General features: G+C 46.4%; 1 pseudogene; it reads right to left on the reverse strand.

The window, feature by feature from the left end:
* Positions 1-9,715: 9,715 nt before the first annotated feature.
* On the reverse strand, positions 9,716-12,680 carry LOC130487129 (serine/arginine repetitive matrix protein 1-like; annotated as a pseudogene).
* Positions 12,681-13,061: the final 381 nt, after the last annotated feature.

Genomic DNA, 13,061 nt, shown 5'->3' on the forward strand with positions numbered 1-13,061 from the left:
GGGCGGGGGGCCTACTTCGGAGTTCAAAGTCCTGCTTTCCCCCTTCCGGGCTTCAGCTTCTCTGGCAAATGATTTAAAAGTGGGTATCCTTGAGGCTCAGTCGCACATCAGAAAGGTTTACTGTAGGCACCGGCGTTTAAAGTAAGTCGTTCTGATGGCCTTGTGTGTTTTAGCTGCCAGCTACATTCTGCCAGTAATGGGGGCACCCTAATTGATCAGCACGGGTTAATGTAAGGCCTTGGTCTCTGGTGGAAAGCAAGAGTGATAGCCGACGTTGCTACAGGATCTTGTTCATGCCCTTGAGGGGATACCTTGGCGCCCTATAAGTCAGGAACCACTCTAGTTTTGAATGTTCAGGTTGCTGTGGGGAAGAACTGTGGCTCAGTGCAGAGCAGAAGAAGGAAGAGTTGTATGATGCACCCCCCTTTCAAGTCACAAGTTGGTTTTCACAGGCCGACTTTTTCTATCACTTAAGGAAGAACCAAACTGACTTACACTCACCTTCCCTTCCCCTCCCCACAACAGACACCCTGTGAGGTAGGTGGGGCTGAAAAGACTGTGACTAGCCCAAGGTCACCCAACTGGCTTCATGTGTAGGAGTTGGGAAACAAATCCCGTTCACCAGGTAAGCCTCCACCGCTCATGTGGAGGAGTGGGGGAATCAAGCCCGGTTCTCCATTTCAGAGTCCACCGCTCCAAACCACCGCTCTTAATCACTACACCATGCTGGGTCTCGCTTACTTGGTTTTCAGCAGGTCCCTGGATTTGTCCCAGGCATCTGCTGTAGCAAGCCTAGGATGTCTTTGAGCCTAGAGAACGACTCTGACTCAAAATAGACTGCAGTGGGCTTAACAGACTGGTGCTTAGAGTCAGAATGGCAGCCCTAGTAGCCCCGTTTAGCCTGAGCTTATCAGGGAGCAAAGCAGGGTTGGCCATGGTTAGTACTTAGATGGGAGACCATCAAGGAAAACTGGGGTTGCTATGTGGGAGAACACAATGGCAAAACTACCTTGGTTCATCTCCTGAGGCCTTCAGCGCCCCATGGTTGGGGTCGCCATCAGCTACATTCTACATACTACATACAGTCCAGAATTAGGATAAAGTGGCAGCTTGGAGATTGTAGCCCAGAGCATGTATTTTGCTCAGAAATGGCTCAAGGTTCAATCTATGGCACCTTCAGGGAAAGAATCACAGGTGTTGGGAAATAGTCTTCTTTGTCTGATACCTTGGAGAGCCACTGCCAGTCAGTCATCAGTGCTTTAAGGCAGATCTCATATTAAAACACGGGGGGCATGTTTAGCATGCAGATGGTCCCTGATTCAGTATGTGGAATCTTCAGTCAAAGGATCTCAAGTAGGAGAAACTGAGAAAGACCTTCCTCTGCAGGAAACCATGGAGAGCCACTGCCAGTGTGCACAATAAACTATCAGACAGACCATAGTCTGATTTACATGATCAAGTGGTGCCGGTTTATTTTAAGTCTCTTCAATCTGAGCCCTTCCCAAATGATGCCAGAAAGAGAAATAATTTTACATTGTTTATATAAGGAGCCAAATTAAGATGATCTTGCCACAGAAAAAAGTGTTAGTCTCTGTCCCTACTATACAGTTTACAAGATCCATTTACAAGATTTGCAGGATGAGTACATAGGTAAGTGGCATCAAGTTGCAGCTGACTTATGGCAATCCCAGATAAGGGCTTTCAAGGCAAGTGAGAAGCAGAGGTGGTTTGCAACTGTCTTCCTCTGCAGAGTCTTCTTTGGTGGTCTCTCATCCAAGTACAGACCCTGCTTAGTTTTGGAGATCGGGCTATACTGTGCCGCCTTCCTTCCCACAGGATGAATACTCCATAACCATTCCTGCTCTGATGACTGTTATATTTGTAAATAAATCTAGACAAGTTTCTAGTCCATTTGCCCTCATAGGTCTAAAATGCACAGTCACTTACTCCGGTTTCTGCCCAGTCTCCTCCCCGTTCCTTCCAGGATTAAATGAACCCGGGCGGGGGGGAGAATTTGTGCGCATTACCTTTGTTGATCCGTGGCGAAACAGCGTGCTGATCAATCCGTCAAAACAGAAAATGCGGGAGACACGTACTTCCTGGCCATTCAGCAACGCCCCCTCCCCCTGGTGATTGGTCGACTCAAACTGACCAATGATAGCCTTGCGCGCAGGATCGGGCCGGGGCAGAAAGCCCCAGAAGGCCCCCTCGCTTGGGGGGTGGAAGGGGGGGTCTGGTGGCTCCAGGGGGAGGGGGGTGTCCCGCGAGCCCCATGCTGGAGTCAGGGCTCGTGGGAACCCGTAACGTGGTGGGTAGGGTTATGGATAGAAGTGGACCCAGGCCATTTATGCACGGGAGGTTTTGCCTGTGCCTTTCTCCAGATGCACATTTCCCCCGTCCCAGTTCTCAAAACTCTGCCTGAGGGGCTTATTGTTGAGTTTTGAGAATTGGGATGGGGGAAATGTGCACCTAGAAAGTGACAAACCCAAGGCAAAACCTCCTGTGCACAGTTTCCTCCAGTACAGTTGGGGCCAGATTCTATGAAGAGTTCTTCCGCGTCTTATTAAAAGCTCCTTGAAATTGATGTGGGCCATTGATGCCTGGGAGGTTTCGCCTTGGATTTGCCACTCTGAAGATGCACATTTTCCCCATCCGAATTCTCAAAAACTCAAAAATAAGCCCCCCATGCAGAGCTTTGAGAATTCAGATGGGGAAAATGTGCACCTAGAGAGTGGCAAATCCATAGGATTGCGGTGAGTGCATGTTGGGGAGGGAGCTTCCTCCTATGGAGATGAATGAGAGCATGGGAGCTCATTTCTTAGACTCCCCTCACCCCAACTGGGTGGCTTGAGACAGACATTTCCTTGGCTAGGACTGGGAGCACGCAGGAATGCCGAATAACGGGCAGGAGGGTGAGAGTGGGAAAATTTGGCAGGCAGGAGAGTAACGGCTCTGGTGTCCACACCCCGCTTCCGGTATATCGGGGGAAAAATTATGCAAAAAAGGCGGTGAGGTTGCGAGGGGAGGGGTTTGGAGGCGGGCACGATGTCGTGACGCCGGAAGACTCGGCTCATGTTAATCTGAAACGAGCCAGGGGTAATGGTTTGGGTCCTCAATTGCAAAACCGGGTTCGTTTTGGGACGAGACAGCGCTCAGCCAGCAGCAACTGAGGTGCCGTTCGTTTGCGAGGATTTGATCCTGAGTGAAACAGGGAATAAACAGGGAGGAGACTGAGCAGAAACCGGAGTAAGTGACCGTGCGTTTTAGACCATAGAGTAGTTCATTATGTGGCACAGTTGCTGGTCCAAAAGAAGAAGAAAAGGACCAACCTTCCATTTTACAGAAACATCTATGTCTTGTCACCTGGAAGAAATTCCGACTCACCTGTGGTGAGCTGCTGTTTTGCATCTAGCCTGAAGTACACAGCACTTAACAATGATGACTTATTGCTGATATGATTGCACTCCTTTATGCTGTTTCAGTTGTTCAGTGCTCTGGTTTTATGCATCCCATGGCTAGCTTCTTTATCATCCCTAAATAACCAGTTTTCCTGGATTTTGTTAAAAAAAATTAAATCAGTGTTTTTTAAAAAAGAGAACAGAATCCTTCAAAGATCTGCCTATTTTATTTTATTTCATTAGCTTTAATGTCTCTGTTCCATGGACTGTGAAGGAAAGGAAGCCATTAGTTCTGAAGGGCTTGATCTATCTCCATGCCACAAAGAGCTCTGATGCAGTTGTGAAGGATAAACCCAGCGAGTGATGTGCAGCGTGTGGCGTTGTATTAGTCACGAAGGAGTTGTGATCTGCTCCCTGTTCCTTGTCATGTCACTGTTTTCTTAGTCTAACGCAATGGGGCAATAGAATTTATTATGACTTGATAATCCCTGTGAATTAAAGCTCTGAACAGGGACTTTGCATACAGAAGTAAGCTGGCCCTGCCGAGGGAGACTGGCTGTGGATGATGGCTGAGCTGCCGCTACTACTTTTCCCTTTTATTGGTTCATGAGTATTGGAATTGTTTTCTCCTGTTCTTGGCACTTGGGGGCATTTGTATACAGGTGTGTTTGTTGGTGCCCTTCTTCCCAGTGCTATACCCTTCTTTCATCCTCCCCATCCTCGGCATAATTTGCTCACCGGTCATTAGGTCCTGTTGGTTTCAGCGACCAATGTGGTTTGGCCAATGGTGCCCCAGTACTGTCTCTGATAGGATGACACCCCTGATACTGGTAAGCATGATCACTTTTTGCCACAGCCAATCAGATGAAAGGGCACTGTGTGCAAGTGCGGCTGAGGTCAGTGAGGGCACAGAGGAATGGAAAAGGGCACTGAGAAGAAGTGGGAGCAAACAGACCAAAAGTTGCCAAATGCTATTGGAAGAGCATGAACAAGGGTAGCCTTAGTGATTATGGGACCCTGAGTGAAAGTAAAGTATGAGGCCCCAGAATCACTGCCAGCCCACCACTGGTCTCCCCACCAGCACCAAGCGGGGGGGGGGGGCAGCTCACTGCATCAGAGGTGGGCAGGGGCAAGCAGCTGCCACTACAAGCCTGCTGCCCAAGCCCCAGATAGGACATGCATAAATGGTGGCAGGAGCGTACTCTTCTTATTTCCCCCATTTTGATCAGGGTAGGGTATAAAAACCAACTCTTCATCATCATCATCATCATCACCATCATCACCATCACCATCACCACCACCACCACCACCACCATCACCACCACCACCACCATCATCATCCCCCCCATTGGTCTGTCTAGTTGACTATTGTCTCCTTTGACTATCGGGAGCTCTCTGGGGTGTCAGTCAGAGAATAGTCTTTCCTGACACCTGCTATCCAAGATGCTTTAAGCGGAAAGGTCAAGTAGTGAATCCAGGACATTCTGCATGTTCTGTTCTACCAGTAGCTCCTCCTGTGACATCTTATGTGCAATTGGCGGGTGCTGTTTTGAACACCTGCTACTGCAAAACTGTTGAGGTTCCTGGCTGAGATCTTCATGCAAATCAGGTGCTCTACCTAGCCCAGTGTTATTTGTCCTGCCTGGCAACATATGTTCAGGATTGTAGGCAAAGAACGATTTTTCAGTTTTGCTACCTCTTTTAGCTGGAGATGCAAAGGATTGAACTTGGGTCCTTCCGCATGCAAAACCTCTCAACCATTAAGCCCTGGCCCTTCCCTTGGACATTAGTGACTAGTAGGGTTGCCAACCTTCAGGTACTAGCTGGAGATCTCCTGCTATTACAACTGATCTCCAGCCGATAAAGATCAGTTCACCTGGAGAAAATGACCACTTTGGCAATTGGACTCTATGGCATTGCAGTCCCTCCCCAAACCCCACCCTCCTCAGGCTTCGCCCCAAAAACCTTCCGCCGGTGGTGAAGAGGGACCTGGCAACCCTAGTGACTAGCAAGTCACTAGCGGTAGACAAGACATATCTAGTTTTGTTCTTTGAGCTCATCAACAAATGGGATGGTTCATCGCAGTTTGAGGGGGGTTATGCTGGGATGCCAGATAATTCACTAACACTGGCCATCTCCTCAATGGGCCTGTTTAGAGATCTGGTTGAGCAACGATGCCCAGTGTTCTGTGCAGTTTGACAGTGTCTCCCTTTCTCCCCCCCCCTTTTTTTTGTATACAGGAATTTGGGCAACAAGTTCCAAAGTGCAACTTTTATTCCAAAGTTTCTTCCTTTTCTCTCTGTGTTAAATTCCTAGCTTTACTTCTGAGAAGGTTCTCAAGCGAGCACCATTTGCAGCCAGCCGGCTTTCTTGCCTGCAGCAGCAGCACCAGGAGGAGCGAGGGAAAAAAAAACAACCCTCGGAGTTCAAGCTTATCAACTTACTCCTAGGTGATAAATCCCCAAAATCTGTATCAAAGCCTATTTGATCATCGGCCTGACGGTACTATAATAAAAAGGATTAATTTATCTGAGGCTGGCAAAACCTCCCGTGGCAACAAGTGTGTGCTTTACGTGGGCAATTAAAACCAATTAATTTCAGGCGTTGGTTGGTACTGGCTTAGGGCATAAACACATGTGTTGAGTGTGATGTGTGTGTGTATTTTTGTGGCTTCTCCTTTGTATAAACATCCTCACCCCATGCTTAAGGCAGCCACGAGGGACATGCAAATAGTTCCCTTCTTTTTTTTAAAAAAAAAAAATTATTTATATGTTTATAAACAGCTTCAGTCCTCCACTTTTCACTATTGGTCTGACAATTCTTTTGTGTTACACAGTTCACATTGTATGGTTTTTATATGTGATTTGTATAGTATCAGTTCTGACAATATGTTATTTGTACACCTGATATATTTCTAATGCTGGCTTCAGGGTGCACAAATAATGTTGAAAAATATGTATGTTTTATGGGGGGAATAAGATATGAAAATAATCACGTGTTCAATTTGTACAATGTGTACAATTTGTACCCCCCCCCCAATCTCCAGGAATTTCCCAACCCAGAGTTGGCAACCCTACCCCTAGGTCTGCAGAATGACACCCTATCTGAACCTAGTCCCGTTCTCTGGGTTTATTCATCCACAGGACCAACATTAATTAAATATATGATTAATTGCTCCATCCCCCAGATTTGCCAAAAATTGCTCTTCTCCAAGGCTCATTCACAAGTGGCTCTACCTCCAGACCTGTCCTGTGTTCTGCTTCACCAAACAGAATTTTGGGTATCAATTACACCAGATATTAAAGGATTAACTTTTCCATGCAAACACAGAGCTACATGGTCACTGACACCCACCCACTCCACCCTATGCTTTTTGTGCCCATTTGCCCCTTTGGCTGGCTGCTTTGGTACCAATGTTCAGTCTTTTACTGATGCTACTTCCACACAACAAGATCCCAGCCACTCTGAATACAATCACATAATGAGTGTGTTGACATCAGAATGGAAAATAGCTAATTAGATTTTGTATGCTTTTGCTCAGGATGGGTTGGGAAGGAAAGGGTGTGGTGGAGGGGCAGCGTCGTGTAGTGGTTAAGAGAAGTGGTTTGGAGTGGTGGACTCTAATCTGGAGAACCGGGTTTGATTCCCCACTCCTCCACATGAGTGGTGGACAATAATCTGGTGAACCGGGTTGGTTTCCCCACTCCTACACATGAAGTCAGCTGGGTGACCTTGGGCTAGTCACAGCTCTCTTAGAGCTCTCTCAGCCCCACCTACTTCACAGGGTGTATGTTGTGGGGAGGGGAAGGGAAGGTGATTGTAAGCTGGTTTGATTCTTCCTTAAGTGGTAGAGAAAGTCGGCATATAAAAACCAACTCCTCTTCTTCTTCTTCTTCTTCTTCTTCTTCTTCTTCTTCTTCTTCTTCTTCTTCTTCTTCTTCTTCTTCTTCTTCTTCTTCTTCTTCTTCCACCTTGCTCAAAGCTCCCTGGGAACAAGATTATGAAGTCTGGGGAACCTTTTTGCTGTTACTAACCCCAAGTGTTGGACTTATGGGAAGCCTCAAGTTCAGATTTCTGCTCTAGGGACAGTCCATATTTGTTATAGCTACCCTCTTTGGGTAACAAACCAGTAGAGAGTGTGGAGTATAATTTAAAAATATAAGCAAATATTTTTTCAGCCTACCTCACAGCACTGATGTGAAGATAAAATAGGAGGGGAAGGGTGAGCAGTCATGTACTGTACCCTAAACACAACTGGGACAAAGTTTATACTTCAGTACTCTCCCTATTCTATTACATTTCTGCTTGCAGAGACTTCTTTTTAACTTGAGCTAATTTTAAAAATGTGGTGTCTTTTGGGATATCTGGCTTGCTGCTTTGGAGCACAGGAGCTTGTGCTCACAGGGGACTGCTCACAGATACACTGCCTGTGAACATGGAAGTGCTAGTCAGAAATCATGACTAATAGCTATTGATGCTTATCCTCCACACATTTAGCTAATCCTCTTTTAAAGCTATCTAAGCTAGTGGCCACCTTGAGGCAGTGAGTTCCACAAGTTAATGTTACAATGTCTGAAAATGTGTTTCCTTTTGTCCATCTTGAATCTATGTGCCCATCAGCTTTCTTGGGCACCTGAGGTCTAATGTTAGCTTTGCTCTATCAACTTTGCCTGTAATATGGCATTATTTTATATCCCCCTGCAGCTGTCTCTTTTATAAAACTACATGTGTAGATCTAGCCTAAGTTTAGAAAGTTTGGAAAATATGCTAAAATATGTTGTGCTCTTTATCACCCCCTCTTTTAGAATGCAAGGATTCAAGTCAAGTTTCCCCCAATGCAAGATCATCCATTAATGCTATTAGGATACTAAAAAGCTATCCCCCCCCCTTTCCCCCTGGAAAAAAACAGTATCACGGGAACACGCATCATTAAATATGGAAATCCAGAATTTTATTAGCAATCTCCTAGATCTGAGCTGACGCCAATTAAACAAGAGAGAAAGAGAGCAGGAGAGACAGATCATTTTATATATAAAAAAGAGGCAGAGTTCAAGTTGTATTAAATGTGAAATGCAATTTTCTGCCGCCGTTGATTTATTACTTGGTGTTGCATTGTTCAAAGAAGCATGTTATATATTTCAATAGAGAAATTATTGTTTATTCATTAATATTTTAAAACTTGCTTATTGCTGGCTCCTGTTGCAGAGAAACTTATGATTTAAAACATGAATTAATAAACACATTTGAAAGTGTTAGACAATATCGTAAGCGCTCGTTTTTCATTTTACCGGGAGCATATTAAATTTTTATAATTCCACTGGTGCAATGATTTTTTTTAAAAGAAGAACCCCCCCCACTCTTCCCCCTTATAAAAAGGTGTAGATTCTAAATGAATAATTTCAGGTAAAGAGGAGACAGAAGCAATAATGAATGCTGGGAGGGGAAATCAGTCACCGTGCTGGCATAATATGATTTTTGTATGTTTGTGTTTTTATATTATGCCGACTTTGGATTAAAAAAAAAAACATATTCTTGCTCAGTGAGGCATCCTCTATTGTTTCCAGTGGTTGAGTTAGATACCCTTCAACATTTCCCTGAGAAAAGCGGGGGCCGTCCATTCACTTATGGTCACACGATTTATTGAGTCTGTATTGAAATATTTATATTCCACAACTTTCTCAAGGGTTCACCTGAGGCGGTTTCCAATAAAAAATCCATAACACCTAATGGAATTAAAATCTGACAATTATAAGTATCACTGCTGGCCCACTCCCCCAACTGTCCTCTATCTTTATTTATTTCATTTTCTACATTTAGAAATTTATTTTGTTTAATCCACAAGCTTTATAATAGCTTTAAGGTTTAAAAAAATTATTTCTGAAGGACCACAAGACAAGGAGAGGGAAGAAAGAAAACTATGATTGGGGCAACAACAACATTTCACAGAACAAAACTGCATGCAAAACTTTGCTGAGACTGCTGATCCTGGGAACTGCCTTTACCAAAGGGAGGGGGGAAGAGAAGTAAGGTACAAATGAAATTCCAGTGTTCTAAATAAACCTGTTGCACTAGTATGAACCCGCTGCATCCAGGCTTAAGTAGGTACCATCTCCTCCAAACTCTAAATCTGGGGATTCACAAATGTTCTTGCTAGGGGTACTTTTTGGGTTGTTTTTTTTTTTTTTTTTTGAATGCACGAATAGTGGCTTGCCTCTGTATACAAAGCCAAAATGGCCTGTGGCAGGAAGTCAAACTGCAAATGCTGAGGACGTTTCCAAGATGGCAACCAAGAAGTTGAGGGGGGTCTTGTGTGGGAGAGGAGAGAGAAACGCTGCATGAAAATTTTTTATAGTGAAACAAATGCCAACTGTCAAAGGATGTCACTAGTACACTGTGAATGCCTTCTCGTAATGAAGATCCATGCCCTTCTTGTTTGTTTTAAACATGGCGAACTTCAACCTAAGCAATTATTACAACCAATATTAAAATGTAAAGCCCAAACACGTTTTAGCAAATGTGAAATTTGAAACTGAAGTCTCAGTACAAACCAAATAAAATGTACATTAGATCAAACTCCCACTTCGGCCTAAGAGGGTGGAGATGCCTGCGCCTTCCTCATCGACCTCAGGGCTTTCTCGCGCAGGTGGTTTTCCAAATCATCAAGGTTATCTTCTGGTTCACTCTCAGTCTCCTGAAGACAACAGAAAGCCAGCAATTACTTCTGTCATCACAGAACGTGAACCCGGGAGTCATCCGTCAGAGAGTTTGCCTTTTTTGGGCTCTGTATTTTTCTCTTGGTCTTCTGGCGCTGGTGTAGTAAACACAGCAACCGCAGCTGCCACCGCCACAGCTTTCTCCTTCTTATGCTTTTTGTGCTTCTTGTGCTTTTTATCCTTTTTATGCTTCTTATCCTTCTTTTTCTTCTTCTTCTTGCCACTCCCTTCCTGATCAGAGTTCCTGACAGGAGATGGGCTTGGTGTAGGACTCTTAGCCTTCTTTGCAGGGGCCGGAGGAGACCAGTGAGCAGAGGGTGATTGAGACCGTGCAGAAGATGGTGGGGGCTGATGTTTCTTGGGGGGTGGCTCGGGTGATCCTGACGCAGTCTTGGATGAAGATCCCCTTCTTGCAGAATGCGGACTTGGTGTGGAAGGCTTTTTTGACTTCTTGGGCTCCGGGGTCCTTGACACACTCCTGATGGGCCTGGTGCTTGGAGTCGGAGACAGCCGCCGTGGCGGTGAAGATAAAGGACCTCTGCGTAGAGGTGGGGGACTTGCGGAGGTATGGGAAGGCCTGGGCCATGGGGACGGTGAATGCCGTTTGTTCTGCAGCTGGGAGCAGGCTTCCCGGGTAGACCTGCTGGGTGGGGATCCTTTCCTGTGCTTGGAAGATATGGATGGCGACCTTCTCTTGGGAGGTGGAGAGCTTCTTTGTTTTGGTGGCGGAGAGTGAGAGACTCTAAGCTTCGGCTGTGGAGAAGGAGATGCTCTTTGCTTGGGCAGGGGAGAAGCTGTTCTTCGCTTTGGTGGTGGTGAAGGGGAGTATCTTCTTTGTATTGGAGGAGAATATCTCCTAGGCGTAGGAGAGTGCCGGCGAGGAGGTGGTGATGGAGACCTGTGGCGTGGTAAAGGTGACCGCCGCCGTCTCGGAGGTGGGGCTGGAGAAGGAGACCGCTGCCTCCTTGCCGGAGGTGGTGAGGGGCTTCACCTCCTCCTACGAGGGGAAGTCTTTCTGCCATTTTCATTGAGAGGGAGATGGGCTGCGGGAATGAGAGTGCTGCCGGCGCCTGCCCACTTCCCCATTCTTTACGTTTGACTTTTTCGGCCGTTCCTCTTCAGAGGAAGATGATGAGCCAGCGTCCGATGAAGACTGCTGGTTCTGCCGTCTGTATTGGTGTCTTTGTTGCACAGAGTCTGCAGCTGCCATTTTGCCACCCTTGTCGTCTTCCGATTCTGACAGTTCTATTTTTCTAGTCTTCGGTGCTGGAGAGGGAGATTCCCTTTTTTCAATACTTTTATGTTTGGGTGCTGAGGTTCTACTGGGAGAAGTTGAGCTTCGGGACTTGCTCACACGATTTGACAGCTGAGGGGTTGGAGATCTACATGACTTTGGGGGCGGACTCAGAGGTGGGGATGGCCGGTGCCTTCGCCTAGGAGGACTTGCAGAAGGAGAGTCTACGGGTTTTACGAGGAGGGCTGGAGACAACCCTCTTGGGTGATTTTTTCGGTGGAGACTGGGAACGTGAAGAGGAAGAGGAGGAACTGCTTCCTGACAGAGATGCTGACGACCGTCTCCTCCGCCTCACGGGAGATGTGCTCTTTCTGTGCCTAGGTGGAGGTGGAATACGTCTGGGTGGGGACCTTCTCCGAGGAGAGGGGTGCCGTCTTGGGCTGGGCCGTCTCCTTGGCGAATAAGACCTGGACCGTGATCTGTGACGCCTTCTTGGACTTGAATGAGACTGAGAGCGTGAGCGAGATTTTGACCTTGACTTGGATCAGGATGGAGACCTTTGACGATTCTGGTCCTTTTCTTTTTCTTTTTCCTTCTTTGAAACTATTTCTGGAGATATTTCCTTAGTATCTGGCACAGGCTCAATTTTAGGTACTTTCAATATATCACTAGTAGATGTCTTTTACTTTGATCGAAGGCTCGGGCTCAGGAGTCTCTTCTTTCTTTTCTGGTGCAGGAGTAACACTACGACTCTTCGTTTTATGGTGGGGGGAGTGGGAATGGCTGCGTTTCCTCTCTTTCCTCACAGGGGAGAAGCGCCTTCGAGGGGAAGGAGATCTTGATTTGCGTCTTCTAGGGCTTCTGGACCAGTCCCTTTCCCCCATTTTCTTTATCGTCCTTGTCTCTCTTATCTTCGTCTTCGTCTTGTTTCTTCATAGAAGCCAGTTTTTCCTGTTCAATCTGTTTTATTTCTTCTTTCTTCAGCTCCAGGAAAGCTGATGGAATATCAGCAATGTTTTCTTGGGCACTCAGCAGCAATGGCCGCAGTTCCCCCATGAACGCTCTAGCATTTTCCCCATTCAAGAACCCAGTCAGGTTGATTTGCATCATTTTGGAATCTGGATTCTTCACTTCCAACTGGTTGAATATAAATTCAATTACTACATCAATTTCAAATCCAAGGATTTCTGTTACTCTTTTTGTTATCCAAGGCTTGATTACTTCCAGGTTTACTTTGCTCATGTCCAGTTTCTTTTCTAGGCATTCTGCAAATTTCAGTTGCTTCAGGAGCTTCTTCTGTTTGTTGCTGAAGCGATTGTCCTGCTCTGCGCTTGTTCCGCGTCCATCTTGACTCCTCCTGCCTGGCCACAGTGAGCGTGGCTCCATATCCCGGCATGCACCGACTGGGAGCGAGAGGAGCAGGGCGGGCTGTGCGTGTGCCGACAACATCTCTCCTCGCGTCACTTCGGCGCTTGGCCTGTCCTCTATCTTTATGTATAGTGATTGAATATATTGGTCTAGCATGCTCAGTATTCTCTAGTAGTTCTTAAACTGTGTTTTCTGGACCATGTTTGGCTAGGGTTGCCAGCTCCAGGTTGGGAAATACCTGGAGGTTTTTGGGGCAGAGCCTGAGGAGGGCGGGGCTTGGGGAGGGGAGGGACTTCAATGCCCTAGAGTCCAATTACCAAAGTGGCCATTTTCCCCAGGGGAACTGAT

Source organism: Euleptes europaea, chromosome 14 (assembly GCF_029931775.1).
Source record: "Euleptes europaea isolate rEulEur1 chromosome 14, rEulEur1.hap1, whole genome shotgun sequence".
Taxonomy (NCBI): Eukaryota; Metazoa; Chordata; class Lepidosauria; order Squamata; family Sphaerodactylidae; genus Euleptes; species Euleptes europaea.